At 45.4% G+C, this 25,579-nt stretch overlaps 31 non-coding genes across 31 annotated transcripts; all 31 read left to right on the plus strand.

The window, feature by feature from the left end:
• The first annotated feature begins 1,123 nt into the window (after window positions 1–1,123).
• trnav-uac (transfer RNA valine (anticodon UAC)) lies at window positions 1,124–1,196 on the plus strand. Its single transcript has one exon. It is a non-coding gene; the product is annotated as a tRNA-Val (tRNA).
• Window positions 1,197–1,711: 515 nt separating this feature from the next.
• On the plus strand, window positions 1,712–1,784 carry trnav-aac (transfer RNA valine (anticodon AAC)). Its single transcript has one exon. It is a non-coding gene; the product is annotated as a tRNA-Val (tRNA).
• A 382-nt stretch (window positions 1,785–2,166) lies between these two features.
• Window positions 2,167–2,239, plus strand: trnav-uac (transfer RNA valine (anticodon UAC)). The gene has a single exon. It is a non-coding gene; the product is annotated as a tRNA-Val (tRNA).
• A 612-nt stretch (window positions 2,240–2,851) lies between these two features.
• On the plus strand, window positions 2,852–2,924 carry trnav-aac (transfer RNA valine (anticodon AAC)). Its single transcript has one exon. It is a non-coding gene; the product is annotated as a tRNA-Val (tRNA).
• A 383-nt stretch (window positions 2,925–3,307) lies between these two features.
• On the plus strand, window positions 3,308–3,380 carry trnav-uac (transfer RNA valine (anticodon UAC)). Its single transcript has one exon. It is a non-coding gene; the product is annotated as a tRNA-Val (tRNA).
• A 622-nt stretch (window positions 3,381–4,002) lies between these two features.
• On the plus strand, window positions 4,003–4,075 carry trnav-aac (transfer RNA valine (anticodon AAC)). The gene has a single exon. It is a non-coding gene; the product is annotated as a tRNA-Val (tRNA).
• Window positions 4,076–4,458: 383 nt separating this feature from the next.
• Window positions 4,459–4,531, plus strand: trnav-uac (transfer RNA valine (anticodon UAC)). Its single transcript has one exon. It is a non-coding gene; the product is annotated as a tRNA-Val (tRNA).
• Window positions 4,532–6,658: 2,127 nt separating this feature from the next.
• Window positions 6,659–6,731, plus strand: trnav-aac (transfer RNA valine (anticodon AAC)). Its single transcript has one exon. It is a non-coding gene; the product is annotated as a tRNA-Val (tRNA).
• Window positions 6,732–7,114: 383 nt separating this feature from the next.
• On the plus strand, window positions 7,115–7,187 carry trnav-uac (transfer RNA valine (anticodon UAC)). Its single transcript has one exon. It is a non-coding gene; the product is annotated as a tRNA-Val (tRNA).
• Window positions 7,188–7,684: 497 nt separating this feature from the next.
• Window positions 7,685–7,757, plus strand: trnav-aac (transfer RNA valine (anticodon AAC)). The gene has a single exon. It is a non-coding gene; the product is annotated as a tRNA-Val (tRNA).
• A 383-nt stretch (window positions 7,758–8,140) lies between these two features.
• trnav-uac (transfer RNA valine (anticodon UAC)) lies at window positions 8,141–8,213 on the plus strand. The gene has a single exon. It is a non-coding gene; the product is annotated as a tRNA-Val (tRNA).
• Window positions 8,214–10,340: 2,127 nt separating this feature from the next.
• On the plus strand, window positions 10,341–10,413 carry trnav-aac (transfer RNA valine (anticodon AAC)). Its single transcript has one exon. It is a non-coding gene; the product is annotated as a tRNA-Val (tRNA).
• Window positions 10,414–10,796: 383 nt separating this feature from the next.
• trnav-uac (transfer RNA valine (anticodon UAC)) lies at window positions 10,797–10,869 on the plus strand. Its single transcript has one exon. It is a non-coding gene; the product is annotated as a tRNA-Val (tRNA).
• A 497-nt stretch (window positions 10,870–11,366) lies between these two features.
• On the plus strand, window positions 11,367–11,439 carry trnav-aac (transfer RNA valine (anticodon AAC)). The gene has a single exon. It is a non-coding gene; the product is annotated as a tRNA-Val (tRNA).
• Window positions 11,440–11,822: 383 nt separating this feature from the next.
• On the plus strand, window positions 11,823–11,895 carry trnav-uac (transfer RNA valine (anticodon UAC)). The gene has a single exon. It is a non-coding gene; the product is annotated as a tRNA-Val (tRNA).
• Window positions 11,896–14,022: 2,127 nt separating this feature from the next.
• Window positions 14,023–14,095, plus strand: trnav-aac (transfer RNA valine (anticodon AAC)). Its single transcript has one exon. It is a non-coding gene; the product is annotated as a tRNA-Val (tRNA).
• A 383-nt stretch (window positions 14,096–14,478) lies between these two features.
• Window positions 14,479–14,551, plus strand: trnav-uac (transfer RNA valine (anticodon UAC)). Its single transcript has one exon. It is a non-coding gene; the product is annotated as a tRNA-Val (tRNA).
• Window positions 14,552–15,178: 627 nt separating this feature from the next.
• Window positions 15,179–15,251, plus strand: trnav-uac (transfer RNA valine (anticodon UAC)). The gene has a single exon. It is a non-coding gene; the product is annotated as a tRNA-Val (tRNA).
• A 382-nt stretch (window positions 15,252–15,633) lies between these two features.
• On the plus strand, window positions 15,634–15,706 carry trnav-uac (transfer RNA valine (anticodon UAC)). Its single transcript has one exon. It is a non-coding gene; the product is annotated as a tRNA-Val (tRNA).
• A 497-nt stretch (window positions 15,707–16,203) lies between these two features.
• On the plus strand, window positions 16,204–16,276 carry trnav-aac (transfer RNA valine (anticodon AAC)). Its single transcript has one exon. It is a non-coding gene; the product is annotated as a tRNA-Val (tRNA).
• Window positions 16,277–16,658: 382 nt separating this feature from the next.
• Window positions 16,659–16,731, plus strand: trnav-uac (transfer RNA valine (anticodon UAC)). Its single transcript has one exon. It is a non-coding gene; the product is annotated as a tRNA-Val (tRNA).
• Window positions 16,732–17,353: 622 nt separating this feature from the next.
• On the plus strand, window positions 17,354–17,426 carry trnav-aac (transfer RNA valine (anticodon AAC)). Its single transcript has one exon. It is a non-coding gene; the product is annotated as a tRNA-Val (tRNA).
• A 383-nt stretch (window positions 17,427–17,809) lies between these two features.
• trnav-uac (transfer RNA valine (anticodon UAC)) lies at window positions 17,810–17,882 on the plus strand. Its single transcript has one exon. It is a non-coding gene; the product is annotated as a tRNA-Val (tRNA).
• Window positions 17,883–20,009: 2,127 nt separating this feature from the next.
• On the plus strand, window positions 20,010–20,082 carry trnav-aac (transfer RNA valine (anticodon AAC)). The gene has a single exon. It is a non-coding gene; the product is annotated as a tRNA-Val (tRNA).
• A 383-nt stretch (window positions 20,083–20,465) lies between these two features.
• trnav-uac (transfer RNA valine (anticodon UAC)) lies at window positions 20,466–20,538 on the plus strand. Its single transcript has one exon. It is a non-coding gene; the product is annotated as a tRNA-Val (tRNA).
• Window positions 20,539–21,165: 627 nt separating this feature from the next.
• On the plus strand, window positions 21,166–21,238 carry trnav-aac (transfer RNA valine (anticodon AAC)). The gene has a single exon. It is a non-coding gene; the product is annotated as a tRNA-Val (tRNA).
• Window positions 21,239–21,621: 383 nt separating this feature from the next.
• trnav-uac (transfer RNA valine (anticodon UAC)) lies at window positions 21,622–21,694 on the plus strand. The gene has a single exon. It is a non-coding gene; the product is annotated as a tRNA-Val (tRNA).
• A 505-nt stretch (window positions 21,695–22,199) lies between these two features.
• trnav-uac (transfer RNA valine (anticodon UAC)) lies at window positions 22,200–22,272 on the plus strand. Its single transcript has one exon. It is a non-coding gene; the product is annotated as a tRNA-Val (tRNA).
• Window positions 22,273–22,655: 383 nt separating this feature from the next.
• Window positions 22,656–22,728, plus strand: trnav-uac (transfer RNA valine (anticodon UAC)). The gene has a single exon. It is a non-coding gene; the product is annotated as a tRNA-Val (tRNA).
• A 2,127-nt stretch (window positions 22,729–24,855) lies between these two features.
• Window positions 24,856–24,928, plus strand: trnav-aac (transfer RNA valine (anticodon AAC)). Its single transcript has one exon. It is a non-coding gene; the product is annotated as a tRNA-Val (tRNA).
• Window positions 24,929–25,311: 383 nt separating this feature from the next.
• On the plus strand, window positions 25,312–25,384 carry trnav-uac (transfer RNA valine (anticodon UAC)). Its single transcript has one exon. It is a non-coding gene; the product is annotated as a tRNA-Val (tRNA).
• The last annotated feature ends 195 nt before the right edge of the window (window positions 25,385–25,579 follow it).

Here is a 25,579-nt window from a genome sequence, read left to right on the forward strand (position 1 = left end):
GACACAAGATATTTTTATTCGATGACCTTAGCAATGGGTAGTGTTAATGTCTTCGGACAACAGTATGTCATCCCTGGGGGTTGTTAATACTGATAAGCTCCTATTTGCCAATAGGGTCTGGCTGGAAAGAAGACAACAAGACATGGATATTCTGAACACAGGATATTGGAAGAAGACTTGGACACAAGATGTTGGATGAAGACTTGGACTCAAGATATTTTTATTCTGATGACCTTAGCAATGGGTAGTGTTAATGTCTTCGGACAACAGTATGTCATCCCTGGGGGTTGTTAATACTGATAGGCTCCTATTTGCCAATAGGGTCAGGTTGGAAAGAAGAAAACAAGACATGGACACAGGATCATCAGGAACAATACGTCCAAGAAGAATATCCTATGTTACAATTGGTAGTAGTAAAGTCTTCGGACAACTGTATCCCTGAGGGTTACTAATACTACTCCTATTGGTCAATAGGTCTGGCAGTGGAAAGGGAGGAGCCTATAAAACAGACTCCTGCTCATTCATTCATTTCAGGGGGACAGAGTGAGTGGGGTTTAAGGTGCGCGTGCCTAAATGGGGTCTCACCTGTACTGTGGTCCCGTTGGGGTCCCACAGGGTGTTTCCTCGTTATTACTGCTAACCCTAACACTATCTGTCGCCTAACCTAACCCACAGGGTGTTTCCTCGTTAATGCTACCACACCTAACCCTAACCCTCATGATTCATTGGAGTTGACATGTCGTTCTTTGAAAGGGGAAGTCAGCTACCCTTGTGCCACTTGTGCGGATTCGCCTCGTCATGAGTTCATTGGAGTTGGTTTGTCGTTCTTTGAAGCGGTAAGTTAGCTTCCCTGGTGCCACATGTTCGGTCGTTTCGCTGGCTTCTGTAGAGCTTGGCAAGGGTCCAATCAGGTCAAAAACATGCAGGGCAGGGAGGCCTGAGGTCCAGGATTGGGAAAGGTTGCTTTAGACAATCTCCTTTGTTGCTAGCTTGCTGAAGCAGGGTATCAACTAGTTCATGAGCCGAAATGCCCATGTTACGTTATAAATGTGTGTCCTTGTTCTGTTTCCTTGTTACTGTGTGTTTGTGAGTGCACTGGGTTTCTGTCTCTCGGGTGTTGGCAGTGTCCGTAGTGTAGTGGTTATCACGTTCGCTTTACACGCGAAAGGTCCCCGGTTCGAGACCGGGAGGAAACTTCTGCTTCTCTCCTCAGTTTTCATTCAATTGCGATCCCCTCCAAAGTAGCTTGTGTCCCATGTCGTCCCAATGTCCCAAGAAGTCCCAAGAAGTCCCATGATTCATTGGAGTTGACATGTCACGGGCCAAGGACCTTTGTTACTTCTAAGACCTTTAGACCAGTCCTTCGCCATCCTGGTCCCACCTGCCCTGCCCCTGCATGTTTGAAATGTTTCCCTCTTCCAACATACCTGATTCAAATGAAGGGAGTCGTTATCCGTCTTTGCTGAGTTTGATAACGACTCATTAGTTTAAACCAGGTGTGTCAGAAGAGGAAAACATCTCAAGCATGCTGGCCTGAGGACAAGGGTTGAGAACCACTGCCTTAGACCATCTCAGTGCTTGCTGACTTGTTGATGAACCACATCAACTAGTTCATGAGCCAAAATGCCCATTTGACATTGTAAAGGTGTGTCCTCGTTTTGTGTGTGCGTGTGTGTGCGTGCACTGAGTTTCTGTTGTTTGCCTATAAGAAGTTTCCGTAGTGTAGTGGTTATCACGTTCGCCTAACACGCGAAAGGTCCCGGGTTAGAGACCGGGCGGAAACATGGTTCCTTTTATCAGCTTGCGATCATCTCGTAAATACTTGATGCATTATCGACAGTCATGAGTTCATTGGAGTTGGTTTGTCGTTCTTTGAACCTTAAGTTAGCTTCCCTGGTGCCACATGTTCGGTCGTTTCGCTGGCTTCTGTAGAGCTTGGCAAGGGTCCAATCAGGTCAAAAACATGCAGGGCAGGGAGGCCTGAGGTCCAGGATTGGGAAAGGTTGCTTTAGACAATCTCCTTTGTTGCTAGCTTGCTGAAGCAGGGTATAAACTAGTTCATGAGCCGAAATGCCCATGTTACGTTATAAATGTGTGTCCTTGTTCTGTTTCCTTGTTACTGTGTGTTTGTGAGTGCACTGGGTTTCTGTCTCTCAGGTGTTGGCAGTTTCCGTAGTGTAGTGGTTATCACGTTCGCTTTACACGCGAAAGGTCCCCGGTTCGAGACCGGGCGGAAACTTCCGCTTCTCTCCTCAGTTTTCATTCAATTGCGATCCCCTCCAAAGTAGCTTGTGTCCCATGTCGTCCCAAGAAGTCCCATGATTCATTGGAGTTGACATGTCGTTCTTTGAAATGGGAAGTCAGCTACCCTTGTGCCACTTGTGCGGATTCGCCTTGAAGCCATTCCGTTGTTTCTAACAGTCATTAGAATCCCGTTCGTAAACATTACAATGCAAGTCATGGGCCAAGGACCTTTGTTACTTCTAAGACCTTTACCAGTCGTTCGCCATCCTGGTCCCACCTGCCCTGCCCCTGCATGTTTGAAATGTTTCCCTCTTCCAACATACCTGATTCAAATGAAGGGAGTCGTTATCTGTCTTTGCTGAGTTTGATAACGACTCATTAGTTTAAACCAGGTGTGTTAGAAGAGGAAAACATCTCAAGCATGCTGGCCTGAGGACAAGGGTTGAGAACCACTGCCTTAGACCATCTCAGTGCTTGCTGACTTGTTGATGAACCACATCAACTAGTTCATGAGCCAAAATGCCCATTTGACATTGTAAAGGTCTGTCCTCGTTTTGTGTGTGCGTGTGTGTGCGTGCACTGAGTTTCTGTTGTTTGCCTCTAAGAAGTTTCCGTAGTGTAGTGGTTATCACGTTTGCCTAACACGCGAAAGGTCCCCGGTTCGAGACCGGGCGGAAACATGGTTCCTTTTATCAGCTTGCGATCATCTCGTAAATACTTGATGCATTATCGACAGTCATGAGTTCATTGGAGTTGGTTTGTCGTTCTTTGAAGCGGTAAGTTAGCTTCCCTGGTGCCACATGTTCGGTCGTTTCGCTGGCTTCTGTAGAGCTTGGCAAGGGTCCAATCAGGTCAAAAACATGCAGGGCAGGGAGGCCTGAGGTCCAGGATTGGGAAAGGTTGCTTTAGACAATCTCCTTTGTTGCTAGCTTGCTGAAGCAGGGTATCAACTAGTTCATGAGCCGAAATGCCCATGTTACGTTATAAATGTGTGTCCTTGTTCTGTTTCCTTGTTACTGTGTGTTTGTGAGTGCACTGGGTTTCTGTCTCTCGGGTGTTGGCAGTTTCCGTAGTGTAGTGGTTATCACGTTCGCTTTACACGCGAAAGGTCCCCGGTTCGAGACCGGGCAGAAACTTCCGCTTCTCTCCTCAGTTTTCATTCAATTGCGATCCCCTCCAAAGTAGCTTGTGTCCCATGTCGTCCCAATGTCCCAAGAAGTCCCATGATTCATTGGAGTTGACATGTCGTTCTTTGAAATGGGAAGTCAGCTACCCTTGTGCCACTTGTGCGGATTCGCCTTGAAGCCATTCCGTTGTTTCTAACAGTCATTAGAATCCCGTTCGTAAACATTACAATGCATGTCATGGGCCAAGGACCTTTGTTACTTCTAAGACCTTTAGACCAGTCGTTCGCCATCCTGGTCCCACCTGCCCTGCCCCTGCATGTTTGAAATGTTTCCCTCTTCCAACATACCTGATTCAAATGAAGGGAGTCGTTATCTGTCTTTGCTGAGTTTGATAACGACTCATTAGTTTAAACCAGGTGTGTTAGAAGAGGAAAACATCTCAAGCATGCTGGCCTGAGGACAAGGGTTGAGAACCACTGCCTTAGACCATCTCAGTGCTTGCTGACTTGTTGATGAACCACATCAACTAGTTCATGAGCCAAAATGCCCATTTGACATTGTAAAGGTCTGTCCTCGTTTTGTGTGTGCGTGTGTGTGCGTGCACTGAGTTTCTGTTGTTTGCCTCTAAGAAGTTTCCGTAGTGTAGCGGTTATCACGTTTGCCTAACACGCGAAAGGTCCCCGGTTCAAGACCGGGCGGAAACATGGTTCCTTTTATCAGCTTGCGATCATCTCGTAAATACTTGATGCATTATCGACAGTCATGAGTTCATTGGAGTTGGTTTGTCGTTCTTTGAAGCGGTAAGTTAGCTTCCCTGGTGCCACATGTTCGGTCGTTTCGCTGGCTTCTGTAGAGCTTGGCAAGGGTCCAATCAGGTCAAAAACATGCAGGGAAGGGAGGCCTGAGGTCCAGGATTGGGAAAGGTTGCTTTAGACAATCTCCTTTGTTGCTAGCTTGCTGAAGCAGGGTATCAACTAGTTCATGAGCCGAAATGCCCATGTTACGTTATAAATGTGTGTCCTTGTTCTGTTTCCTTGTTACTGTGTGTTTGTGAGTGCACTGGGTTTCTGTCTCTCGGGTGTTGGCAGTTTCCGTAGTGTAGTGGTTATCACGTTCGCTTTACACGCGAAAGGTCCCCGGTTCGAGACCGGGCGGAAACTTCTGCTTCTCTCCTCAGTTTTCATTCAATTGCGATCCCCTCCAAAGTAGCTTGTGTCCCATGTCGTCCCAATGTCCCAAGAAGTCCCATGATTCATTGGAGTTGACATGTCGTTCTTTGAAATGGGAAGTCAGCTACCCTTGTGCCACTTGTGCGGATTCGCCTTTAAGCCATTCCGTTGTTTCCAACAGTGATTAGAATCCCGTTCGTAAACATTACAATGCATGTCATGGGCCAAGGACCTTTGTTACTTCTAAGACCTTTAGACCAGTCCATCGCCATCCTGGTCCCACCTGCCCTGCCCTGCCCCTGCATGTTTGAAATGTTTCCCTCTTCCAACATACCTGATTCAAATGAAGGGAGTTGTTATCTGTCTTTGCTGAGTTTGATAACGACTCATTAGTTTAAACCAGGGCCCCGTTCGTCGTAAGGGTTGAAGCTAAGTTAATCAATTGTCCCTTTAGCCCGTTAACATTAGCGAGATGAGTGAGAATAGCAAATATCGGTTCGTCAACGGCTGATCCGCATCCAAATCATGTGGTTAATTTCAATCAGGCTAAACTTATCAGGGAAATTGCACGTGCACGTCCTACTTCAAAAGGCAGGAAAGGTCGATCACCAAAACCGTGATTTTCTAACGGTATGATGGCGGAAAATACGAAAGAGAGAGCGGTGATAGGCTATTCTCGCCATCCGAGCAAAACTATTATAATGAGTCACTATAAGACAATAAGCATATATTATCATGGCTAAGTCAAACACCGCCACCGCTGCCAGAGCAAGACAAGCAGCTTGGCAAAAAATTGCCAATAAGCTAAATGCGAAAGTTTTGGGGAAATGTATAGGCTCATTTTAAGTGCCTCATTACCCCAATCAATCAGATCACATTTCTTTAAATGTGCCTGCTGGTATAGGCTTAATGGAAATTAATAATCGAATGAGATCTTGCTAGCGAAAATAATGATCTCAACTCTTTCAGAATAAGTAGGCTAGATAAAAACAAGGCCAAAGAGTATCTAATTGATACGAATTCATAGACAATTATGAGGATATACTGCGCTTATATCATGTAGGCCTACTATACATGTGCATTTAGGCCTATGTGTAAATCCCTCTTTGATTTAATTGACTGGGAGATGGCCAGGGAATATGATGAATTGATTCATCAGCTGGTTAAGCGCCAAGTACACTTTTCTTACAGCAACGCATGCTGCGGCTTTACCAATGTTTTCTGCATCGCCTATACTGTATAAAAATGTAGCCTATAGCCTACCTGACGCAAAAAACCTCAAGGCTATGCAGTCTGAAGAACAGTTAAAGTTTCAAGTAGCTTTATTGTCAATTTCTTCACATGTCAAGACATAAAAAGGAATCGATATGACGTTTCCCACTCTCCCACAGTGAAACATATAAAAAGCACAGGCACAACAGATAAGACAAGACATTTCGTAAAACATAGCGTTACATATTCACATACAGCAGCATAAGCTCATATTAAAGCATAAAGCTTGCTGCGGCGTGTGATATTTGCAATGTACGGCAATGTAGAAGGTCTTGCAAATAAATGAGTTCTTGTCGGCTGAATCGATATCGCTCAAACAAGAACTCATCCGTGTGAAATAAACGATCTTGGCAATCGCGAAGAACACTATTGGTATGGAAAGCTAATCGAACTAAAATATAGCTCCTTGGTCAACTGGGTCTCTCAAAAAGGGAGCTGCCATGTTATTTTCCGGGGGTGTGGCAAGCTTATCCAGCTACACTTACGTTAGCCTGCTCTGGAGCAGGTTAGTGCTAATTGATATGTTACTATGGTGATTTATCGAAAGTTGCTTCCACGAACCAAAAAGAGGGGCGTTTTTTATCTTAGCCTGAAAATTAGCTCGCTAAACTGCTTAGCGAGCTACGACGAATACCCCCCAGGTGTGTTAGAAGAGGAAAACATCTCAAGCATGCTGGCCTGAGGACAAGGGTTGAGAACCACTGCCTTAGACCATCTCAGTGCTTGCTGACTTGTTGATGAACCACATCAACTAGTTCATGAGCCAAAATGCCCATTTGACATTGTAAAGGTGTGTCCTCGTTTTGTGTGTGCGTGCACTGAGTTTCTGTTGTTTGCCTATAAGAAGTTTCCGTAGTGTAGTGGTTATCACGTTCGCCTAACACGCGAAAGGTCCCCGGTTCGAGACCGGGCGGAAACATGGTTCCTTTTATCAGCTTGCGATCATCTCGTAAATACTTGATGCATTATCGACAGTCATGAGTTCGTTGGAGTTGGTTTGTCGTTCTTTGAAGCGGTAAGTTAGCTTCCCTGGTGCCACATGTTCGGTCGTTTCGCTGGCTTCTGTAGAGCTTGGCAAGGGTCCAATCAGGTCAAAAACATGCAGGGCAGGGAGGCCTGAGGTCCAGGATTGGGAAAGGTTGCTTTAGACAATCTCCTTTGTTGGTAGCTTGCTGAAGCAGGGTATCAACTAGTTCATGAGCCGAAATGCCCATGTTACGTTATAAATGTGTGTCCTTGTTCTGTTTCCTTGTTACTGTGTGTTTGTGAGTGCACTGGGTTTCTGTCTCTCGGGTGTTGGCAGTTTCCGTAGTGTAGTGGTTATCACGTTCGCTTTACACGCGAAAGGTCCCCGGTTCGAGACCGGGCGGAAACGTCTGCTTCTCTCCTCAGTTTTCATTCAATTGCGATCCCCTCCAAAGTAGCTTGTGTCCCATGTCGTCCCAATAAGTCCCATGATTCATTGGAGTTGACATGTCACGGGCCAAGGACCTTTGTTACTTCTAAGACCTTTAGACGAGTCGTTCGCCATCCTGGTCCCACCTGCCCTGCCCCTGCATGTTTGAAATGTTTCCCTCTTCCAACATACCTGATTCAAATGAAGGGAGTCGTTATCCGTCTTTGCTGAGTTTGATAACGACTCATTAGTTTAAACCAGGTGTGTCAGAAGAGGAAAACATCTCAAGCATGCTGGCCTGAGGACAAGGGTTGAGAACCACTGCCTTAGACCATCTCAGTGCTTGCTGACTTGTTGATGAACCACATCAACTAGTTCATGAGCCAAAATGCCCATTTGACATTGTAAAGGTGTGTCCTCGTTTTGTGTGTGCGTGTGTGTGCGTGCACTGAGTTTCTGTTGTTTGCCTATAAGAAGTTTCCGTAGTGTAGTGGTTATCACGTTCGCCTAACACGCGAAAGGTCCCGGGTTAGAGACCGGGCGGAAACATGGTTCCTTTTATCAGCTTGCGATCATCTCGTAAATACTTGATGCATTATCGACAGTCATGAGTTCATTGGAGTTGGTTTGTCGTTCTTTGAAGCGGTAAGTTAGCTTCCCTGGTGCCACATGTTCGGTCGTTTCGCTGGCTTCTGTAGAGCTTGGCAAGGGTCCAATCAGGTCAAAAACATGCAGGGCAGGGAGGCCTGAGGTCCAGGATTGGGAAAGGTTGCTTTAGACAATCTCCTTTGTTGCTAGCTTGCTGAAGCAGGGTATCAACTAGTTCATGAGCCGAAATGCCCATGTTACGTTATAAATGTGTGTCCTTGTTCTGTTTCCTTGTTACTGTGTGTATGTGAGTGCACTGGGTTTCTGTCTCTCGGGTGTTGGCAGTTTCCGTAGTGTAGTGGTTATCACGTTCGCTTTACACGCGAAAGGTCCCCGGTTCGAGACCGGGCGGAAACTTCTGCTTCTCTCCTCAGTTTTCATTCAATTGCGATCCCCTCCAAAGTAGCTTGTGTCCCATGTCGTCCCAATGTCCCAAGAAGTCCCATGATTCATTGGAGTTGACATGTCGTTCTTTGAAATGGGAAGTCAGCTACCCTTGTGCCACTTGTGCGGATTCGCCTTTAAGCCATTCCGTTGTTTCCAACAGTGATTAGAATCCCGTTCGTAAACATTACAATGCATGTCATGGGCCAAGGACCTTTGTTACTTCTAAGACCTTTAGACCAGTCCATCGCCATCCTGGTCCCACCTGCCCTGCCCTGCCCCTGCATGTTTGAAATGTTTCCCTCTTCCAACATACCTGATTCAAATGAAGGGAGTCGTTATCTGTCTTTGCTGAGTTTGATAACGACTCATTAGTTTAAACCAGGGCCCCGTTCGTCGTAAGGGTTGAAGCTAAGTTAATCAATTGTCCCTTTAGCCCGTTAACATTAGCGAGATGAGTGAGAATAGCAAATATCGGTTCGTCAACGGCTGATCCGCATCCAAATCATGTGGTTAATTTCAATCAGGCTAAACTTATCAGGGAAATTGCACGTGCACGTCCTACTTCAAAAGGCAGGAAAGGTCGATCACCAAAACCGTGATTTTCTAACGGTATGATGGCGGAAAATACGAAAGAGAGAGCGGTGATAGGCTATTCTCGCCATCCGAGCAAAACTATTATAATGAGTCACTATAAGACAATAAGCATATATTATCATGGCTAAGTCAAACACCGCCACCGCTGCCAGAGCAAGACAAGCAGCTTGGCAAAAAATTGCCAATAAGCTAAATGCGAAAGTTTTGAGGAAATGTATAGGCTCATTTTAAGTGCCTCATTACCCCAATCAATCAGATCACATTTCTTTAAATGTGCCTGCTGGTATAGGCTTAATGGAAATTAATAATCGAATGAGATCTTGCTAGCGAAAATAATGATCTCAACTCTTTCAGAATAAGTAGGCTAGATAAAAACAAGGCCAAAGAGTATCTAATTGATACGAATTCATAGACAATTATGAGGATATACTGCGCTTATATCATGTAGGCCTACTATACATGTGCATTTAGGCCTATGTGTAAATCCCTCTTTGATTTAATTGACTGGGAGATGGCCAGGGAATATGATGAATTGATTCATCAGCTGGTTAAGCGCCAAGTACACTTTTCTTACAGCAACGCATGCTGCGGCTTTACCAATGTTTTCTGCATCGCCTATACTGTAAAAAAATGTAGCCTATAGCCTACCTGACGCAAAAAACCTCAAGGCTATGCAGTCTGAAGAACAGTTAAAGTTTCAAGTAGCTTTATTGTCAATTTCTTCACATGTCAAGACATAAAAAGGAATCGATATGACGTTTCCCACTCTCCCACAGTGAAACATATAAAAAGCACAGGCACAACAGATAAGACAAGACATTTCGTAAAACATAGCGTTACATATTCACATACAGCAGCATAAGCTCATAATAAAGCATAAAGCTTGCTGCGGCGTGTGATATTTGCAATGTACGGCAATGTAGAAGGTCTTGCAAATAAATGAGTTCTTGTCGGCTGAATCGATATCGCTCAAACAAGAACTCATCCGTGTGAAATAAACGATCTTGGCAATCGCGAAGAACACTATTGGTATGGAAAGCTAATCGAACTAAAATATAGCTCCTTGGTCAACTGGGTCTCTCAAAAAGGGAGCTGCCATGTTATTTTCCGGGGGTGTGGCAAGCTTATCCAGCTACACTTACGTTAGCCTGCTCTGGAGCAGGTTAGTGCTAATTGATATGTTACTATGGTGATTTATCGAAAGTTGCTTCCACGAACCAAAAAGAGGGGCGTTTTTTATCTTAGCCTGAAAATTAGCTCGCTAAACTGCTTAGCGAGCTACGACGAATACCCCCCAGGTGTGTTAGAAGAGGAAAACATCTCAAGCATGCTGGCCTGAGGACAAGGGTTGAGAACCACTGCCTTAGACCATCTCAGTGCTTGCTGACTTGTTGATGAACCACATCAACTAGTTCATGAGCCAAAATGCCCATTTGACATTGTAAAGGTGTGTCCTCGTTTTGTGTGTGCGTGCACTGAGTTTCTGTTGTTTGCCTATAAGAAGTTTCCGTAGTGTAGTGGTTATCACGTTCGCCTAACACGCGAAAGGTCCCCGGTTCGAGACCGGGCGGAAACATGGTTCCTTTTATCAGCTTGCGATCATCTCGTAAATACTTGATGCATTATCGACAGTCATGAGTTCGTTGGAGTTGGTTTGTCGTTCTTTGAAGCGGTAAGTTAGCTTCCCTGGTGCCACATGTTCGGTCGTTTCGCTGGCTTCTGTAGAGCTTGGCAAGGGTCCAATCAGGTCAAAAACATGCAGGGCAGGGAGGCCTGAGGTCCAGGATTGGGAAAGGTTGCTTTAGACAATCTCCTTTGTTGGTAGCTTGCTGAAGCAGGGTATCAACTAGTTCATGAGCCGAAATGCCCATGTTACGTTATAAATGTGTGTCCTTGTTCTGTTTCCTTGTTACTGTGTGTTTGTGAGTGCACTGGGTTTCTGTCTCTCGGGTGTTGGCAGTTTCCGTAGTGTAGTGGTTATCACGTTCGCTTTACACGCGAAAGGTCCCCGGTTCGAGACCGGGCGGAAACGTCTGCTTCTCTCCTCAGTTTTCATTCAATTGCGATCCCCTCCAAAGTAGCTTGTGTCCCATGTCGTCCCAATAAGTCCCATGATTCATTGGAGTTGACATGTCACGGGCCAAGGACCTTTGTTACTTCTAAGACCTTTAGACCAGTCGTTCGCCATCCTGGTCCCACCTGCCCTGCCCCTGCATGTTTGAAATGTTTCCCTCTTCCAACATACCTGATTCAAATGAAGGGAGTCGTTATCCGTCTTTGCTGAGTTTGATAACGACTCATTAGTTTAAACCAGGTGTGTCAGAAGAGGAAAACATCTCAAGCATGCTGGCCTGAGGACAAGGGTTGAGAACCACTGCCTTAGACCATCTCAGTGCTTGCTGACTTGTTGATGAACCACATCAACTAGTTCATGAGCCAAAATGCCCATTTGACATTGTAAAGGTGTGTCCTCGTTTTGTGTGTGCGTGTGTGTGCGTGCACTGAGTTTCTGTTGTTTGCCTATAAGAAGTTTCCGTAGTGTAGTGGTTATCACGTTCGCCTAACACGCGAAAGGTCCCGGGTTAGAGACCGGGCGGAAACATGGTTCCTTTTATCAGCTTGCGATCATCTCGTAAATACTTGATGCATTATCGACAGTCATGAGTTCATTGGAGTTGGTTTGTCGTTCTTTGAAGCGGTAAGTTAGCTTCCCTGGTGCCACATGTTCGGTCGTTTCGCTGGCTTCTGTAGAGCTTGGCAAGGGTCCAATCAGGTCAAAAACATGCAGGGCAGGGAGGCCTGAGGTCCAGGATTGGGAAAGGTTGCTTTAGACAATCTCCTTTGTTGCTAGCTTGCTGAAGCAGGGTATCAACTAGTTCATGAGCCGAAATGCCCATGTTACGTTATAAATGTGTGTCCTTGTTCTGTTTCCTTGTTACTGTGTGTATGTGAGTGCACTGGGTTTCTGTCTCTCGGGTGTTGGCAGTTTCCGTAGTGTAGTGGTTATCACGTTCGCTTTACACGCGAAAGGTCCCCGGTTCGAGACCGGGCGGAAACTTCTGCTTCTCTCCTCAGTTTTCATTCAATTGCGATCCCCTCCAAAGTAGCTTGTGTCCCATGTCGTCCCAATGTCCCAAGAAGTCCCATGATTCATTGGAGTTGACATGTCGTTCTTTGAAATGGGAAGTCAGCTACCCTTGTGCCACTTGTGCGGATTCGCCTTTAAGCCATTCCGTTGTTTCCAACAGTGATTAGAATCCCGTTCGTAAACATTACAATGCATGTCATGGGCCAAGGACCTTTGTTACTTCTAAGACCTTTAGACCAGTCCATCGCCATCCTGGTCCCACCTGCCCTGCCCTGCCCCTGCATGTTTGAAATGTTTCCCTCTTCCAACATACCTGATTCAAATGAAGGGAGTCGTTATCTGTCTTTGCTGAGTTTGATAACGACTCATTAGTTTAAACCAGGGCCCCGTTCGTCGTAAGGGTTGAAGCTAAGTTAATCAATTGTCCCTTTAGCCCGTTAACATTAGCGAGATGAGTGAGAATAGCAAATATCGGTTCGTCAACGGCTGATCCGCATCCAAATCATGTGGTTAATTTCAATCAGGCTAAACTTATCAGGGAAATTGCACGTGCACGTCCTACTTCAAAAGGCAGGAAAGGTCGATCACCAAAACCGTGATTTTCTAACGGTATGATGGCGGAAAATACGAAAGAGAGAGCGGTGATAGGCTATTCTCGCCATCCGAGCAAAACTATTATAATGAGTCACTATAAGACAATAAGCATATATTATCATGGCTAAGTCAAACACCGCCACCGCTGCCAGAGCAAGACAAGCAGCTTGGCAAAAAATTGCCAATAAGCTAAATGCGAAAGTTTTGAGGAAATGTATAGGCTCATTTTAAGTGCCTCATTACCCCAATCAATCAGATCACATTTCTTTAAATGTGCCTGCTGGTATAGGCTTAATGGAAATTAATAATCGAATGAGATCTTGCTAGCGAAAATAATGATCTCAACTCTTTCAGAATAAGTAGGCTAGATAAAAACAAGGCCAAAGAGTATCTAATTGATACGAATTCATAGACAATTATGAGGATATACTGCGCTTATATCATGTAGGCCTACTATACATGTGCATTTAGGCCTATGTGTAAATCCCTCTTTGATTTAATTGACTGGGAGATGGCCAGGGAATATGATGAATTGATTCATCAGCTGGTTAAGCGCCAAGTACACTTTTCTTACAGCAACGCATGCTGCGGCTTTACCAATGTTTTCTGCATCGCCTATACTGTAAAAAAATGTAGCCTATAGCCTACCTGACGCAAAAAACCTCAAGGCTATGCAGTCTGAAGAACAGTTAAAGTTTCAAGTAGCTTTATTGTCAATTTCTTCACATGTCAAGACATAAAAAGGAATCGATATGACGTTTCCCACTCTCCCACAGTGAAACATATAAAAAGCACAGGCACAACAGATAAGACAAGACATTTCGTAAAACATAGCGTTACATATTCACATACAGCAGCATAAGCTCATAATAAAGCATAAAGCTTGCTGCGGCGTGTGATATTTGCAATGTACGGCAATGTAGAAGGTCTTGCAAATAAATGAGTTCTTGTCGGCTGAATCGATATCGCTCAAACAAGAACTCATCCGTGTGAAATAAACGATCTTGGCAATCGCGAAGAACACTATTGGTATGGAAAGCTAATCGAACTAAAATATAGCTCCTTGGTCAACTGGGTCTCTCAAAAAGGGAGCTGCCATGTTATTTTCCGGGGGTGTGGCAAGCTTATCCAGCTACACTTACGTTAGCCTGCTCTGGAGCAGGTTAGTGCTAATTGATATGTTACTATGGTGATTTATCGAAAGTTGCTTCCACGAACCAAAAAGAGGGGCGTTTTTTATCTTAGCCTGAAAATTAGCTCGCTAAACTGCTTAGCGAGCTACGACGAATACCCCCCAGGTGTGTTAGAAGAGGAAAACATCTCAAGCATGCTGGCCTGAGGACAAGGGTTGAGAACCACTGCCTTAGACCATCTCAGTGCTTGCTGACTTGTTGATGAACCACATCAACTAGTTCATGAGCCAAAATGCCCATTTGACATTGTAAAGGTGTGTCCTCGTTTTGTGTGTGCGTGCACTGAGTTTCTGTTGTTTGCCTCTAAGAAGTTTCCGTAGTGTAGTGGTTATCACGTTCGCCTAACACGCGAAAGGTCCCCGGTTCGAGACCGGGCGGAAACATGGTTCCTTTTATCAGCTTGCGATCATCTCGTAAATACTTGATGCATTATCGACAGTCATGAGTTCGTTGGAGTTGGTTTGTCGTTCTTTGAAGCGGTAAGTTAGCTTCCCTGGTGCCACATGTTCGGTCGTTTCGCTGGCTTCTGTAGAGCTTGGCAAGGGTCCAATCAGGTCAAAAACATGCAGGGCAGGGAGGCCTGAGGTCCAGGATTGGGAAAGGTTGCTTTAGACAATCTCCTTTGTTGCTAGCTTGCTGAAGCAGGGTATCAACTAGTTCATGAGCCGAAATGCCCATGTTACGTTATAAATGTGTGTCCTTGTTCTGTTTCCTTGTTACTGTGTGTATGTGAGTGCACTGGGTTTCTGTCTCTCGGGTGTTGGCAGTTTCCGTAGTGTAGTGGTTATCACGTTCGCTTTACACGCGGAAGGTCCCCGGTTCGAGACCGGGCGGAAACTTCTGCTTCTCTCCTCAGTTTTCATTCAATTGCGATCCCCTCCAAAGTAGCTTGTGTCCCATGTCGTCCCAATGTCCCAAGAAGTCCCATGATTCATTGGAGTTGACATGTCGTTCTTTGAAATGGGAAGTCAGCTACCCTTGTGCCACTTGTGCGGATTCGCCTTTAAGCCATTCCGTTGTTTCCAACAGTGATTAGAATCCCGTTCGTAAACATTACAATGCATGTCATGGGCCAAGGACCTTTGTTACTTCTAAGACCTTTAGACCAGTCCATCGCCATCCTGGTCCCACCTGCCCTGCCCTGCCCCTGCATGTTTGAAATGTTTCCCTCTTCCAACATACCTGATTCAAATGAAGGGAGTCGTTATCTGTCTTTGCTGAGTTTGATAACGACTCATTAGTTTAAACCAGGTGTGTTAGAAGAGGAAAACATCTCAAGCATGCTGGCCTGAGGACAAGGGTTGAGAACCACTGCCTTAGACCATCTCAGTGCTTGCTGACTTGTTGATGAACCACATCAACTAGTTCATGAGCCAAAATGCCCATTTGACATTGTAAAGGTGTGTCCTCGTTTTGTGTGTGCGTGTGTGTGCGTGCAATGAGTTTCTGTTGTTTGCCTATAAGAAGTTTCCGTAGTGTAGTGGTTATCACGTTCGCCTTACACGCGAAAGGTCCCCGGTTCGAGACCGGGCGGAAACATGGTTCCTTTTATCAGCTTGCGATCATCTCGTAAATACTTGATGCATTATCGACAGTCATGAGTTCATTGGAGTTGGTTTGTCGTTCTTTGAACCTTAAGTTAGCTTCCCTGGTGCCACATGTTCGGTCGTTTCGCTGGCTTCTGTAGAGCTTGGCAAGGGTCCAATCAGGTCAAAAACATGCAGGGCAGGGAGGCCTGAGGTCCAGGATTGGGAAAGGTTGCTTTAGACAATCTCCTTTGTTGCTAGCTTGCTGAAGCAGGGTATCAACTAGTTCATGAGCCGAAATGCCCATGTTACGTTATAAATGTGTGTCCTTGTTCTGTTTCCTTGTTACTGTGTGTTTGTGAGTGCACTGGGTTTCTGTCTCTCGGGTGTTGGCAGTTTCCGTAGTGTAGTGGTTATCACGTTCGCTTTACACGCGAAAGGTCCCCGGTTCGAGACCGGGCGGAAACGTCTGCTTCTCTCCTCAGTTTTCATTCAATTGCGATCCCCTCCAAAGTAGCTTGTGTCCCATGTCGTCCCAATAAGTCCCATGATTCATTGGAGTTGACATGTCACGGGCCAAGGACCTTTGTTACTTCTAAGACCTTTAGACCAGTCGTTCGCCATCCTGGTCCCACCTGCCCTGCCCCTGCATGTTTGAAATGTTTCCCTCTTCCAACATACCTGATTCAAATGAAGGGAGTCGTTATCCGTCTTTGCTGAGTTTGATAACGACTCATTAGTTTAAACCAGGTGTGTCAGAAGAGGAAAACATCTCAAGCATGCTGGCCTGAGGACAAGGGTTGAGAACCACTGCCTTAGACCATCTCAGTGCTTGCTGACTTGTTGATGAACCACATCAACTAGTTCATGAGCCAAAATGCCCATTTGACATTGTAAAGGTGTGTCCTCGTTTTGTGTGTGCGTGTGTGTGCGTGCACTGAGTTTCTGTTGTTTGCCTATAAGAAGTTTCCGTAGTGTAGTGGTTATCACGTTCGCCTAACACGCGAAAGGTCCCGGGTTAGAGACCGGGCGGAAACATGGTTCCTTTTATCAGCTTGCGATCATCTCGTAAATACTTGATGCATTATCGACAGTCATGAGTTCATTGGAGTTGGTTTGTCGTTCTTTGAACCTTAAGTTAGCTTCCCTGGTGCCACATGTTCGGTCGTTGCGCTGGCTTCTGTAGAGCTTGGCAAGGGTCCAATCAGGTCAAAAACATGCAGGGCAGGGAGGCCTGAGGTCCAGGATTGGGAAAGGTTGCTTTAGACAATCTCCTTTGTTGCTAGCTTGCTGAAGCAGGGTATCAACTAGTTCATGAGCCGAAATGCCCATGTTACGTTATAAATGTGTGTCCTTGTTCTGTTTCCTTGTTACTGTGTGTTTGTGAGTGCACTGGGTTTCTGTCTCTCGGGTGTTGGCAGTTTCCGTAGTGTAGTGGTTATCACGTTCGCTTTACACGCAAAAGGTCCCCGGTTCGAGACCGGGCGGAAACTTCCGCTTCTCTCCTCAGTTTTCATTCAATTGCGATCCCCTCCAAAGTAGCTTGTGTCCCATGTCGTCCCAATGTCCCAAGAAGTCCCATGATTCATTGGAGTTGACATGTCGTTCTTTGAAATGGGAAGTCAGCTACCCTTGTGCCACTTGTGCGGATTCGCCTTGAAGCCATTCCGTTGTTTCTAACAGTGATTAGAATCCCGTTCGTAAACATTACAATGCATGTCATGGGCCAAGGACCTTTGTTACTTCTAAGACCTTTAGACCAGTCGTTCGCCATCCTGGTCCCACCTGCCCTGCCCCTGCATGTTTGAAATGTTTCCCTCTTCCAACATACCTGATTCAAATGAAGGGAGTCGTTATCTGTCTTTGCTGAGTTTGATAACGACTCATTAGTTTAAACCAGGTGTGTTAGAAGAGGAAAACATCTCAAGCATGCTGGCCTGAGGACAAGGGTTGAGAACCACTGCCTTAGACCATCTCAGTGCTTGCTGACTTGTTGATGAACCACATCAACTAGTTCATGAGCCAAAATGCCCATTTGACATTGTAAAGGTGTGTCCTCGTTTTGTGTGTGCGTGTGTGTGCGTGCACTGAGTTTCTGTTGTTTGCCTCTAAGAAGTTTCCGTAGTGTAGTGGTTATCACGTTCGCCTAACACGCGAAAGGTCCCCGGTTCGAGACCGGGCGGAAACATGGTTCCTTTTATCAGCTTGCGATCATCTCGTAAATACTTGATGCATTATCGACAGTCATGAGTTCATTGGAGTTGGTTTGTCGTTCTTTGAAGCGGTAAGTTAGCTTCCCTGGTGCCACATGTTCGGTCGTTTCGCTGGCTTCTGTAGAGCTTGGCAAGGGTCCAATCAGGTCAAAAACATGCAGGGCAGGGAGGCCTGAGGTCCAGGATTGGGAAAGGTTGCTTTAGACAATCTCCTTTGTTGCTAGCTTGCTGAAGCAGGGTATCAACTAGTTCATGAGCCGAAATGCCCATGTTACGTTATAAATGTGTGTCCTTGTTCTGTTTCCTTGTTACTGTGTGTATGTGAGTGCACTGGGTTTCTGTCTCTCGGGTGTTGGCAGTTTCCGTAGTGTAGTGGTTATCACGTTCGCTTTACACGCGAAAGGTCCCCGGTTCGAGACCGGGCGGAAACTTCCGCTTCTCTCCTCAGTTTTCATTCAATTGCGATCCCCTCCAAAGTAGCTTGTGTCCCATGTCGTCCCAATGTCCCAAGAAGTCCCATGATTCATTGGAGTTGACATGTCGTTCTTTGAAATGGGAAGTCAGCTACCCTTGTGCCACTTGTGCGGATTCGCCTTTAAGCCATTCCGTTGTTTCCAACAGTGATTAGAATCCCGTTCGTAAACATTACAATGCATGTCATGGGCCAAGGACCTTTGTTACTTCTAAGACCTTTAGACCAGTCCATCGCCATCCTGGTCCCACCTGCCCTGCCCTGCCCCTGCATGTTTGAAATGTTTCCCTCTTCCAACATACCTGATTCAAATGAAGGGAGTCGTTATCTGTCTTTGCTGAGTTTGATAACGACTCATTAGTTTAAACCAGGGCCCCGTTCGTCGTAAGGGTTGAAGCTAAGTTAATCAATTGTCCCTTTAGCCCGTTAACATTAGCGAGATGAGTGAGAATAGCAAATATCGGTTCGTCAACGGCTGATCCGCATCCAAATCATGTGGTTAATTTCAATCAGGCTAAACTTATCAGGGAAATTGCACGTGCACGTCCTACTTCAAAAGGCAGGAAAGGTCGATCACCAAAACCGTGATTTTCTAACGGTATGATGGCGGAAAATACGAAAGAGAGAGCGGTGATAGGCTATTCTCGCCATCCGAGCAAAACTATTATAATGAGTCACTATAAGACAATAAGCATATATTATCATGGCTAAGTCAAACACCGCCACCGCTGCCAGAGCAAGACAAGCAGCTTGGCAAAAAATTGCCAATAAGCTAAATGCGAAAGTTTTGAGGAAATGTATAGGCTCATTTTAAGTGCCTCATTACCCCAATCAATCAGATCACATTTCTTTAAATGTGCCTGCTGGTATAGGCTTAATGGAAATTAATAATCGAATGAGATCTTGCTAGCGAAAATAATGATCTCAACTCTTTCAGAATAAGTAGGCTAGATAAAAACAAGGCCAAAGAGTATCTAATTGATACGAATTCATAGACAATTATGAGGATATACTGCGCTTATATCATGTAGGCCTACTATACATGTGCATTTAGGCCTATGTGTAAATCCCTCTTTGATTTAATTGACTGGGAGATGGCCAGGGAATATGATGAATTGATTCATCAGCTGGTTAAGCGCCAAGTACACTTTTCTTACAGCAACGCATGCTGCGGCTTTACCAATGTTTTCTGCATCGCCTATACTGTAAAAAAATGTAGCCTATAGCCTACCTGACGCAAAAAACCTCAAGGCTATGCAGTCTGAAGAACAGTTAAAGTTTCAAGTAGCTTTATTGTCAATTTCTTCACATGTCAAGACATAAAAAGGAATCGATATGACGTTTCCCACTCTCCCACAGTGAAACATATAAAAAGCACAGGCACAACAGATAAGACAAGACATTTCGTAAAACATAGCGTTACATATTCACATACAGCAGCATAAGCTCATAATAAAGCATAAAGCTTGCTGCGGCGTGTGATATTTGCAATGTACGGCAATGTAGAAGGTCTTGCAAATAAATGAGTTCTTGTCGGCTGAATCGATATCGCTCAAACAAGAACTCATCCGTGTGAAATAAACGATCTTGGCAATCGCGAAGAACACTATTGGTATGGAAAGCTAATCGAACTAAAATATAGCTCCTTGGTCAACTGGGTCTCTCAAAAAGGGAGCTGCCATGTTATTTTCCGGGGGTGTGGCAAGCTTATCCAGCTACACTTACGTTAGCCTGCTCTGGAGCAGGTTAGTGCTAATTGATATGTTACTATGGTGATTTATCGAAAGTTGCTTCCACGAACCAAAAAGAGGGGCGTTTTTTATCTTAGCCTGAAAATTAGCTCGCTAAACTGCTTAGCGAGCTACGACGAATACCCCCCAGGTGTGTTAGAAGAGGAAAACATCTCAAGCATGCTGGCCTGAGGACAAGGGTTGAGAACCACTGCCTTAGACCATCTCAGTGCTTGCTGACTTGTTGATGAACCACATCAACTAGTTCATGAGCCAAAATGCCCATTTGACATTGTAAAGGTGTGTCCTCGTTTTGTGTGTGCGTGCACTGAGTTTCTGTTGTTTGCCTCTAAGAAGTTTCCGTAGTGTAGTGGTTATCACGTTCGCCTAACACGCGAAAGGTCCCCGGTTCAAGACCGGGCGGAAACATGGTTCCTTTTATCAGCTTGCGATCATCTCGTAAATACTTGATGCATTATCGACAGTCATGAGTTCATTGGAGTTGGTTTGTCGTTCTTTGAAGCGGTAAGTTAGCTTCCCTGGTGCCACATGTTCGGTCGTTTCGCTGGCTTCTGTAGAGCTTGGCAAGGGTCCAATCAGGTCAAAAACATGCAGGGCAGGGAGGCCTGAGGTCCAGGATTGGGAAAGGTTGCTTTAGACAATCTCCTTTGTTGCTAGCTTGCTGAAGCAGGGTATCAACTAGTTCATGAGCCGAAATGCCCATGTTACGTTATAAATGTGTGTCCTTGTTCTGTTTCCTTGTTACTGTGTGTATGTGAGTGCACTGGGTTTCTGTCTCTCGGGTGTTGGCAGTTTCCGTAGTGTAGTGGTTATCACGTTCGCTTTACACGCGGAAGGTCCCCGGTTCGAGACCGGGCGGAAACTTCTGCTTCTCTCCTCAGTTTTCATTCAATTGCGATCCCCTCCAAAGTAGCTTGTGTCCCATGTCGTCCCAATGTCCCAAGAAGTCCCATGATTCATTGGAGTTGACATGTCGTTCTTTGAAATGGGAAGTCAGCTACCCTTGTGCCACTTGTGCGGATTCGCCTTTAAGCCATTCCGTTGTTTCCAACAGTGATTAGAATCCCGTTCGTAAACATTACAATGCATGTCATGGGCCAAGGACCTTTGTTACTTCTAAGACCTTTAGACCAGTCCATCGCCATCCTGGTCCCACCTGCCCTGCCCTGCCCCTGCATGTTTGAAATGTTTCCCTCTTCCAACATACCTGATTCAAATGAAGGGAGTCGTTATCTGTCTTTGCTGAGTTTGATAACGACTCATTAGTTTAAACCAGGTGTGTTAGAAGAGGAAAACATCTCAAGCATGCTGGCCTGAGGACAAGGGTTGAGAACCACTGCCTTAGACCATCTCAGTGCTTGCTGACTTGTTGATGAACCACATCAACTAGTTCATGAGCCAAAATGCCCATTTGACATTGTAAAGGTGTGTCCTCGTTTTGTGTGTGCGTGTGTGTGCGTGCAATGAGTTTCTGTTGTTTGCCTATAAGAAGTTTCCGTAGTGTAGTGGTTATCACGTTCGCCTAACACGCTAAAGGTCCCAGGTTCGAGACCGGGCGGAAACATGGTTCCTTTTATCAGCTTGCGATCATCTCGTAAATACTTGATGCATTATCGACAGTCATGAGTTCATTGGAGTTGGTTTGTCGTTCTTTGAAGCGGTAAGTTAGCTTCCCTGGTGCCACATGTTCGGTCGTTTCGCTGGCTTCTGTAGAGCTTGGCAAGGGTCCAATCAGGTCAAAAACATGCAGGGCAGGGAGGCCTGAGGTCCAGGATTGGGAAAGGTTGCTTTAGACAATCTCCTTTGTTGCTAGCTTGCTGAAGCAGGGTATCAACTAGTTCATGAGCCGAAATGCCCATGTTACGTTATAAATGTGTGTCCTTGTTCTGTTTCCTTGTTACTGTGTGTTTGTGAGTGCACTGGGTTTCTGTCTCTCGGGTGTTGGCAGTTTCCGTAGTGTAGTGGTTATCACGTTCGCTTTACACGCGAAAGGTCCCCGGTTCGAGACCGGGCGGAAACTTCCGCTTCTCTCCTCAGTTTTCATTCAATTGCGATCCCCTCCAAAGTAGCTTGTGTCCCATGTCGTCCCAATGTCCCAAGAAGTCCCATGATTCATTGGAGTTGACATGTCATGGGCCAAGGACCTTTGTTACTTCTAAGACCTTTAGACCAGTCGTTCGCCATCCTGGTCCCACCTGCCCTGCCCCTGCATGTTTGAAATGTTTCCCTCTTCCAACATACCTGATTCAAATGAAGGGAGTCGTTATCTGTCTTTGCTGAGTTTGATAACGACTCATTAGTTTAAACCAGGTGTGTTAGAAGAGGAAAACATCTCAAGCATGCTGGCCTGAGGACAAGGGTTGAGAACCACTGCCTTAGACCATCTCAGTGCTTGCTGACTTGTTGATGAACCACATCAACTAGTTCATGAGCCAAAATGCCCATTTGACATTGTAAAGGTGTGTCCTCGTTTTGTGTGTGCGTGTGTGTGCGTGCAATGAGTTTCTGTTGTTTGCCTATAAGAAGTTTCCGTAGTGTAGTGGTTATCACGTTCGCCTTACACGCGAAAGGTCCCCGGTTCGAGACCGGGCGGAAACATGGTTCCTTTTATCAGCTTGCGATCATCTCGTAAATACTTGATGCATTATCGACAGTCATGAGTTCATTGGAGTTGGTTTGTCGTTCTTTGAAGCGGTAAGTTAGCTTCCCTGGTGCCACATGTTCGGTCGTTTCGCTGGCTTCTGTAGAGCTTGGCAAGGGTCCAATCAGGTCAAAAACATGCAGGGCAGGGAGGCCTGAGGTCCAGGATTGGGAAAGGTTGCTTTAGACAATCTCCTTTGTTGCTAGCTTGCTGAAGCAGGGTATCAACTAGTTCATGAGCCGAAATGCCCATGTTACGTTATAAATGTGTGTCCTTGTTCTGTTTCCTTGTTACTGTGTGTATGTGAGTGCACTGGGTTTCTGTCTCTCGGGTGTTGGCAGTTTCCGTAGTGTAGTGGTTATCACGTTCGCTTTACACGCGAAAGGTCCCCGGTTCGAGACCGGGCGGAAACTTCTGCTTCTCTCCTCAGTTTTCATTCAATTGCGATCCCCTCCAAAGTAGCTTGTGTCCCATGTCGTCCCAATGTCCCAAGAAGTCCCATGATTCATTGGAGTTGACATGTCGTTCTTTGAAATGGGAAGTCAGCTACCCTTGTGCCACTTGTGCGGATTCGCCTTTAAGCCATTCCGTTGTTTCCAACAGTGATTAGAATCCCGTTCGTAAACATTACAATGCATGTCATGGGCCAAGGACCTTTGTTACTTCTAAGACCTTTAGACCAGTCCATCGCCATCCTGGTCCCACCTGCCCTGCCCTGCCCCTGCATGTTTGAAATGTTTCCCTCTTCCAACATACCTGATTCAAATGAAGGGAGTCGTTATCTGTCTTTGCTGAGTTTGATAACGACTCATTAGTTTAAACCAGGGCCCCGTTCGTCGTAAGGGTTGAAGCTAAGTTAATCAATTGTCCCTTTAGCCCGTTAACATTAGCGAGATGAGTGAGAATAGCAAATATCGGTTCGTCAACGGCTGATCCGCATCCAAATCATGTGGTTAATTTCAATCAGGCTAAACTTATCAGGGAAATTGCACGTGCACGTCCTACTTCAAAAGGCAGGAAAGGTCGATCACCAAAACCGTGATTTTCTAACGGTATGATGGCGGAAAATACGAAAGAGAGAGCGGTGATAGGCTATTCTCGCCATCCGAGCAAAACTATTATAATGAGTCACTATAAGACAATAAGCATATATTATCATGGCTAAGTCAAACACCGCCACCGCTGCCAGAGCAAGACAAGCAGCTTGGCAAAAAATTGCCAATAAGCTAAATGAGAAAGTTTTGAGGAAATGTATAGGCTCATTTTAAGTGCCTCATTACCCCAATCAATCAGATCACATTTCTTTAAATGTGCCTGCTGGTATAGGCTTAATGGAAATTAATAATCGAATGAGATCTTGCTAGCGAAAATAATGATCTCAACTCTTTCAGAATAAGTAGGCTAGATAAAAACAAGGCCAAAGAGTATCTAATTGATACAAATTCATAGACAATTATGAGGATATACTGCGCTTATATCATGTAGGCCTACTATACATGTGCATTTAGGCCTATGTGTAAATCCCTCTTTGATTTAATTGACTGGGAGATGGCCAGGGAATATGATGAATTGATTCATCAGCTGGTTAAGCGCCAAGTACACTTTTCTTACAGCAACGCATGCTGCGGCTTTACCAATGTTTTCTGCATCGCCTATACTGTATAAAAATGTAGCCTATAGCCTACCTGACGCAAAAAACCTCAAGGCTATGCAGTCTGAAGAACAGTTAAAGTTTCAAGTAGCTTTATTGTCAATTTCTTCACATGTCAAGACATAAAAAGGAATCGATATGACGTTTCCCACTCTCCCACAGTGAAACATATAAAAAGCACAGGCACAACAGATAAGACAAGACATTTCGTAAAACATAACGTTACATATTCACATACAGCAGCATAAGCTCATAATAAAGCATAAAGCTTGCTGCGGCGTGTGATATTTGCAATGTACGGCAATGTAGAAGGTCTTGCAAATAAATGAGTTCTTGTCGGCTGAATCGATATCGCTCAAACAAGAACTCATCCGTGTGAAATAAACGATCTTGGCAATCGCGAAGAACACTATTGGTATGGAAAGCTAATCGAACTAAAATATAGCTCCTTGGTCAACTGGGTCTCTCAAAAAGGGAGCTGCCATGTTATTTTCCGGGGGTGTGGCAAGCTTATCCAGCTACACTTACGTTAGCCTGCTCTGGAGCAGGTTAGTGCTAATTGATATGTTACTATGGTGATTTATCGAAAGTTGCTTCCACGAACCAAAAAGAGGGGCGTTTTTTATCTTAGCCTGAAAATTAGCTCGCTAAACTGCTTAGCGAGCTACGACGAATACCCCCCAGGTGTGTTAGAAGAGGAAAACATCTCAAGCATGCTGGCCTGAGGACAAGGGTTGAGAACCACTGCCTTAGACCATCTCAGTGCTTGCTGACTTGTTGATGAACCACATCAACTAGTTCATGAGCCAAAATGCCCATTTGACATTGTAAAGGTGTGTCCTCGTTTTGTGTGTGCGTGCACTGAGTTTCTGTTGTTTGCCTATAAGAAGTTTCCGTAGTGTAGTGGTTATCACGTTCGCCTAACACGCGAAAGGTCCCCGGTTCGAGACCGGGCGGAAACATGGTTCCTTTTATCAGCTTGCGATCATCTCGTAAATACTTGATGCATTATCGACAGTCATGAGTTCATTGGAGTTGGTTTGTCGTTCTTTGAAGCGGTAAGTTAGCTTCCCTGGTGCCACATGTTCGGTCGTTTCGCTGGCTTCTGTAGAGCTTGGCAAGGGTCCAATCAGGTCAAAAACATGCAGGGCAGGGAGGCCTGAGGTCCAGGATTGGGAAAGGTTGCTTTAGACAATCTCCTTTGTTGCTAGCTTGCTGAAGCAGGGTATCAACTAGTTCATGAGCCGAAATGCCCATGTTACGTTATAAATGTGTGTCCTTGTTCTGTTTCCTTGTTACTGTGTGTTTGTGAGTGCACTGGGTTTCTGTCTCTCGGGTGTTGGCAGTTTCCGTAGTGTAGTGGTTATCACGTTCGCTTTACACGCGAAAGGTCCCCGGTTCGAGACCGGGCGGAAACTTCCGCTTCTCTCCTCAGTTTTCATTCAATTGCGATCCCCTCCAAAGTAGCTTGTGTCCCATGTCGTCCCAATGTCCCAAGAAGTCCCATGATTCATTGGAGTTGACATGTCATGGGCCAAGGACCTTTGTTACTTCTAAGACCTTTAGACCAGTCGTTCGCCATCCTGGTCCCACCTGCCCTGCCCCTGCATGTT

This window comes from Osmerus mordax, chromosome 1, assembly GCF_038355195.1.
Source record: "Osmerus mordax isolate fOsmMor3 chromosome 1, fOsmMor3.pri, whole genome shotgun sequence".
Classification (NCBI taxonomy): domain Eukaryota; kingdom Metazoa; phylum Chordata; class Actinopteri; order Osmeriformes; family Osmeridae; genus Osmerus; species Osmerus mordax.